This window comes from Rattus norvegicus, chromosome 3, assembly GCF_021556685.1.
Source record: "Rattus norvegicus strain SHRSP/BbbUtx chromosome 3, alternate assembly SHRSP_T2T, whole genome shotgun sequence".
In the NCBI taxonomy this organism is placed as follows: Eukaryota; Metazoa; Chordata; class Mammalia; order Rodentia; family Muridae; genus Rattus; species Rattus norvegicus.
This window is the reverse complement of record NC_141536.1, coordinates 77341663-77348418: the sequence shown is the minus strand read 5'-3', so window position 1 is coordinate 77348418 and position 6756 is coordinate 77341663. Positions and strand designations below refer to the sequence as shown.

The 6756-nt window shown below is 50.2% G+C and overlaps 1 long non-coding RNA gene across 1 annotated transcript; it reads left to right on the top strand.

The window, feature by feature from the left end:
- Positions 1-525: 525 nt before the first annotated feature.
- On the top strand, positions 526-5619 carry LOC147995572 (uncharacterized). The gene is made up of 2 exons (XR_015684494.1): positions 526-1314; positions 1588-5619. It is a non-coding gene; the product is annotated as an uncharacterized LOC147995572 (long non-coding RNA).
- The last annotated feature ends 1137 nt before the right edge of the window (positions 5620-6756 follow it).

Genomic DNA, 6756 nt, shown 5'->3' with positions numbered 1-6756 from the left:
GGGGGGGGGGACATCCTTGAAGGGGAGATTCCATCTGGAGTTCAGCAGAATGAGAGAAAGGTAATCGGAGATGGAGTAAACACTGAACAACTTAAATAGCGCTACACAGGCAGGATCTAAACTGGGATTAGTTTATGAGGTGTTAGAAAATGGCAGACCTGCGTGCTCAGGAAGACAGGGAGGGCCTGGAGCGCCAGGCCGCTCCACCGAAACGGCGAGCCTTGGACAACAAGGGAGTACGGAGCTCGCAATACAGGAGAACAGACTCGGGAGACCTTGGAAAGGAAGATGTTAATACCCAACCAAGTGAGGGTAATTCACAAGGTCACAGAAGGAGTAGCTTAGACTGTAGTAGCCACTGCAGGTGCATCCAGGACGCATCGCGAATGATCGGGGTGGGTGGTGTCACCTTCACTGCGACGGAGAGTAACGGGGACAAGATGCGGCGAGTTGGAGATGCGTGCGTAGCAAGCCAAGTGGACTTGCGGGGCGTGCTCCCGGCGCTGCGGACCAGTGGGAGGCGCCAGAGACGGAGGAGGAGTCGGTCAGAGCGAGCACGGAGGGAGGAAAACCTGAGCTGGGGCCCTGCGGGATGATGAGGAATGGGTTCGGGGAGGATGGAGGGATGGGGAGGATTAGGAAGATGCAGAGCTGCTTCCGCGCGGGTAGCAGTGCGCCAGGCTGGGCGGGGCCGGGACACCAGAGCAGGGGTTGACCCCTCCGGCCTCCCGGGAGGTCAGGCTGCGGTCGGAGCCCGGCAGAGGCAGGCGCGGGGTCTGACCCAGAGAGGCTCTTCCCGGCCGAGCACCCTCGCAGCTGGAGTACGGCTCCCGGTACCACCCGGCCATCCCGAGCCGTCGCAAGCGCCGGGCGTGCGCAGGCCGCGCCTCCCTGGCCCGAGGGCTTAGCGACGTCACCGAGGCTCTGACGCCCGCTAACCTGGGCGCGGGTTTCCTCCCCGCAGATCCCTGTCCTTGCAGCCCGCCACCGCGTCCTTGGCCCTTCTCCCGAGGATCTGGATTTTGCTAATTCGGGAAGACTGCTTGTCCTTCAGCTACTGATAAGGGCGCGAGTTTGTGAATAATAATAATAATAATAATAATAATAATAATAATAATAGTAATAATAACAATTCCTGGAAAGAAATAGCCATACTCGATAAACAGACTAATAAAAACCAGCCAGATAGACCTCTGCTCCTGTGCTCAGTGCTCGTAAGGACAATAATGACGACAACAGCCGTAATAGCCACAGTTTATTGAGCGCTTACATCCACCGCAGTGTTAAGCGCTTTGCAGGCAACAACCCTCGGAGGTAAGTACCGTTATGATCCCTAATTTTCAGGAAACTAGGGCAGAGAGGTTAAGTAACCTGCCCCAGGGCACACAGCTAGCTAATGCCAATGCCAGAATCCCAACCTAGGCTGCCTGTTCTAGTGTAATCCTCAAGCCAACCGGTTAAGGTCGGGAGCATTCCCTCCATCTTAAAGATGAGGAAAACAAGGCACATGGAAATTTAAGTACCTTGCCCAAGGTCACCTAGCTGGATGAGGCAGAAAGCGAACCCAGGGCTCCTCTCTGTCCGCAGAACCCTCGGTCTTGGCCATAAGCGATGCCATTTCCAAACCACCTCCGATAGCCCCGGCTTCTGTCCCGGCATCCGGGAGGCAAAAGCAGCCGCCGGTGGATTTGGGTAGATTCCTGCAGCCTCCGCTCAGCTGATAAGCCGGGTGTTTTGGAGCAGCGTCCTTGCTCTGCCTTCAAGCGTAGGATGGGGACGCCTCTCCTGGAATCCAGTCCCAGACCAGACTGCGCGATCCTGAGAAGGGACGGAGCGAGGGCGGAGGCAGCGGAAAGGGATCCGGAGTTCCATTTGACCAGCGGCGGGTCCTGGCTCCGGATTTGCACGTCGTAGCCAGCAGAGGGCGCTGCCGCTCGCGCATGGAGTTTTCTGTCCGCTCTGCCTACAGACGCCTGCAGCGGCTTTCCTCCCCAGGTGACTGCCCCCACACCCGCATTTAGACCTGCTTCTTTAGACTGAGCGATCGCCACTCGTTCAAGGCTTCCCAAGTCCCAGCCGGTTAGATTTTGTTCTGCTAAGGGGCAAAGGCAGAGATTCCATTCGGTTAAAAGGCCTAAGCGTTTGCAAATTCAGCTCGGTCTGGTCTGGTCTGGTCTTCCCTTCTGGTGAGCCCGTGGCTGATTTAAAATGGAGGTAGACCCTCCATTTGAAATAGATAACGAATATTCTTTCCTTTTCCAAAATGGGAGATGGTGACTAAAGAGGGAGCCGACAGATGAGAGGGTCTATTTTCATAATAGCCGCCTCCTATTGGTCGCACCAGGTCCTTTTTAGACCTTGGCTCACTATGGCCTGGACCATGTGGATCATGATTCCTGTCTGATGTAAAGTCAGAAGCTAATAACTAACAAGGCCGGGATTTGATCTAGGAACTTCCTTAAAAGCCACATTCCCAATACCCAGAATGCACAAGTGGACACAACTGATTCGAAGATGTGGGTTATATAACCCCAAAATCTACGGGTGCTTAGAAATAACCTACCATGGAATTGGGAGCTTGGCCAGCTTTCTGACAGCCCCCACCCCGAACTCAAATATCTAAAACAGAAAAATAAAATCTAAAGGTGGCATGAGAGAGAGTGAGCTGGAGACTTCTTGCTCTGGTTTGGAAGAGCATCCAGTGAGGCTCATGCACTTTCTATGTCTGGGCTCAGAGGATATAAAGGTGGATCTAGGAAAATCTGAAAAATACAGAAGGGAAGGGGAAAAACCTTTCTGTGGTTTTCACTTTAAACTAAGCCTCATTTTGCTATTTGTGCTATATTTTTAAATTAACGTGGCTCTCCCCACCCATGAAACTGGCACACAAATAGCAAAAACAGAAGGAAGGCCAGCTCGCAACTTCAAATGTGGTTCTCGAGAAGGAGGGACCTGACTTAAAAAGGAACTGGGAATTAAAATGAGGTGCCTAATTCAGACAGACTTTCCACGAGGAATTTAGATCACGGCTCTTGTAACAGGAGTGTTGTCTGGGTCTGGGTCTTGGCCGGGTCTAGTGTCTAAATGGGAGTGCCCCGATGAAGAGATTGAATCCTTTTTGAATATGCCTGCATCTCTAGCCATCTGGGTGTAAGGGGGGGTGGTTGCAGGGGTGGGGGGATCCTGCCACCCTGGATCTATCCCTCAGGCATCTTACTTTTCCAGAAGTTTGTTTGGAAATTCAATCCAGGTGAGACTATCAAGAATCACTTCGTTAGGTGTGGTTATGTAGAATGACTCCTGACTATAGCATTAGCAGCTGGTGGCTTTTCCAGACAGGGAAGCCAGTGAAAGGATCTCATGAGACTTGTCACCTAATGGCTGTCTCTGTTGTGCTATTTTTGAGCCAGAAGAATTATCCCTCTTCACTCAACACAAGAGAATTCAGGCTGTCCTCGGGTGCCTCCTGCAAAATACTGGGCTTCTTTGTCCTTCCGGGTACCGCCTTCCCTTCTGTCAGATCATTCAGTCCACAGACATGTGACGACAACCTGAAACATACATCAGCTAAGGTTATAGCAGAGACCCCAACATGAGCCCAAGGCTCATGGTTTCAACTTTCCTGCCTTGCTCCACGATATTAATAACTTTCTTCTCCAGCTGGCTTCTAACTCCCATTCCTTTGGCTCATAAAAGCACTGCTACTCCGACTGAAACAGATCGGGCCATATTTATGAAGCACGAATTACAATGAAAACCCCAAACTGACACAGTACTCCGCTGCTGACAGGAAAATGCTACTTTAAACAGCATTGATTGTTGGGACGTGCTGCATAAAGTTATTTTTTTTAATTGCATCTTGGAATTAAGTGAGTCACAATATTCAGGAGAAGGAAGAACACAGGGCTTTTGTTAACTCTCAAGACTATTGAATCAAAATAGACTTTCACCATCCACACCCTATAAAGGACAGAATACTTAAGGTAAAATGCCAAGTTCCCCCCCCCCTTTCTGGAAAATCCATTATCATTGAATGATCTTGGCCTTGACCTATTTTTAAAAAATGAAAAGTATTGAAGGTAAGAATCAGACTGTCTCTGGAAAGGGGTGGATTCCTAATCTGTCCTCTCTGTGCTGGGATTGGCAGTCAGAGATGTGTACATGCCAGCGATCCTACTGAGCTACATCCCCAGACCTCTTAGTGTCCTTAACATTCCACTCCCAAGACTGCCCCAACCCTTCTAGATGAGTATCATTTCCTTCCCTTTGAGGAAGTCAGCGGAACTAGAACCTGGAAGAGTGAGGGAGAAGCGAGAGGCAAATTTTTCTGCAGATCAAACGCGTTACAGCCAGTCGAGTCAAGGACACTGTATAGGCGCCGCCTATGTGTGAATGTGTGGTCCTGCATTCTGTCTGAAGCCCCAAATCTCCAACACACTGCGGTATGCCGTAAGGCAGATATATCTGGGAAAGAGTGTCTTCCTACAGAAATGTTTCCATCCAGAGGGTCTGCTTCCCAGCTCAGGGTCTTTTGAATGTTCAGCTGCCCGGAGTACAGAGCTGGAAATTCTCCCAGTGCATTCCTGCTGGGAGCTTGCCAAGCCCTTTGGGGAAACGTCTGCAGCGCTTAGTCTGGGGAAATGAGTTTTGCACTTTCACAGAGTGTGAAATTCCTCAGGGGCATTCTTGTACTCGGAAAGAGAAATCAAACCCAGTTCTTTCCTTCAGGGTCCTTGCGGTTAAGAAAGTAAATCGAATACAGTTCAGCGGGTCCTGCCTGCGTAGGGACAGGAGCAACAGAATCCCTCGGATATTACCCTGACCTGCAAGCTTGGGGTTTTAGGAGCTTGTGTTGCGGGCATGTGTACACAGGGAGGGGCAACCAACGCGCCTAAACCACCAAGGAGGAGCTCAAAACCGCGCTATCTTCCTAGAAACCTTGGCGGCACGGCCCGCTGCTTACTGTCTGATGCAACAGTTTGCAACGCGGTTCTGGGAGTGGAGGCCTGCGGTGCGGCACCCCGGCCAGGCCGACGCGCATGCGCTGGCTGTGCCCTGCCCCTCCCGCGGCGGGAATCTTTTCACCAGATGTGCGGGGCGGAGATGGAGGCGGAGCCAGAGGCGCGAAGACCTTTTGGCAGATCGCGCCTGCGATCTGAGCTGAATTAGAGTTCTCCGCAGGCATTGGCTGACTGACCCAGTGATCCAAAAAAAAAAAAAAAAAAAAAAAAATCAGAGAGGCCCGAATCGCCCCAAAGGAGCCCAGAGAGAGAAGTTAAAGAGCTAGCTGGCTTTTGAGTCGGCCTCCCTTTCTGAGCTTCCAGATTTCTGACGCTCTCTCACCTATCTTGCGGGAGGGAGCATGTCACATCTATACGTTCAGTTTTTCAGATGTCTGACGATTCAGATGAAGACGATTGTCTTCCATATCCACATCCCTCCTGTGTTATAGATTGTAATTGACTTTTATTTTATTAACTGTTTCTCTAAATTAACTTTAAATCGATTCCTTTTTTATGTATCCTTGCCCTAAACGATAACATTAGAGAAGCCATAGCCTGAAAATAAGTTCAGAACTATTCAAATAAAAATGTTTGTTGTTGCTATTGTTAGCTAAAATTGTCTTACCTACCGCATTGGGGTGTCTGGAGGTAATAATGGCCATGGTGCTCAGTTTGTCAGTGTTTCCAGAACTGCTCTAAGGATTGTACACATTCTACTGCCTCCTGATGCCCTAGGAAGTAGTTCTCTGCGTCTTTACAGAGAAGAAAGTGGAAGCCCAGAGAAGTTAAGCAATTTGCTTGAGATCACAAAACTAGAGACAAAGTCCACTGGTCTGGTGATTCCAAACCCTCCCTTCAAAAGCCCAATCCAGGAAGGACTCAAAGATTCTCCAAATCCCACCCCTCTTTCAAAGCCAAGTTTAAATGTCAGTGTCTGGATGAAGACCTCCAAAAATCTATTGTTCGGGGAATAATGGGAATGATTTGAACTCAGGAGGGAGGGGGTCACTTGAACCAGGGCTCTGTACTAACTCTGCTATTAATAGCTGTGACGTGGCCCTTTTGTTGCCTTAACTGAGGAATGCCCACAGTAGAAGCTCCTTTCAATCTTTTTAAAGATTAGTTATCTACACACAATTTAACTTATTTTTGGGGTATGTGCGCGTGCGCTCGTGTGCTGTCTATATGTATGTCTGTGCACCACGTGTGTGTCCTGGAGCATGAGAGGGCATCTCATTCCCTAGAACTAGAGTTCCAAATGGCTGTAAGCTCCTATGTAGATGCCAAGAATGGAGCCCAGATCCATGGAAGATTAGCCATTGCTCTTACCATCTCTCCAGCCCCAGCAATACTTTCTTCTACACTTTTGATCTGGCCAGCTCAGTACTCACGTCCCAGCCTACCACACTACTACAGTGGGGTTTCCTTTTGTCTAAAGTGAGGTGGTTTTGAGGACTCCACCCCTTGCATGCCCTGGCTTTGGCACCTGTGTGGATCATGGCAACTAACCACAGTACTGCAAAGAGCTGCTTCCCCTCTGGACCAACAGCCTGGATCTGGCTTGCCACTGCGTCTCCAGTGCCTCTCTCAGAATCTGGGGACAGGGGAAAATGACACCCATTAAAATCATGTTGCTCCACGCAGCAGAGCAGAATGAACCCTGAATAGGGAAAGGTCCTTCCGTCCCTGTCCCAGAGGGATGGAGACATCCCCCAGAGAACACAGACGGACCCTCTGGCCTGTCTGAGGCTCC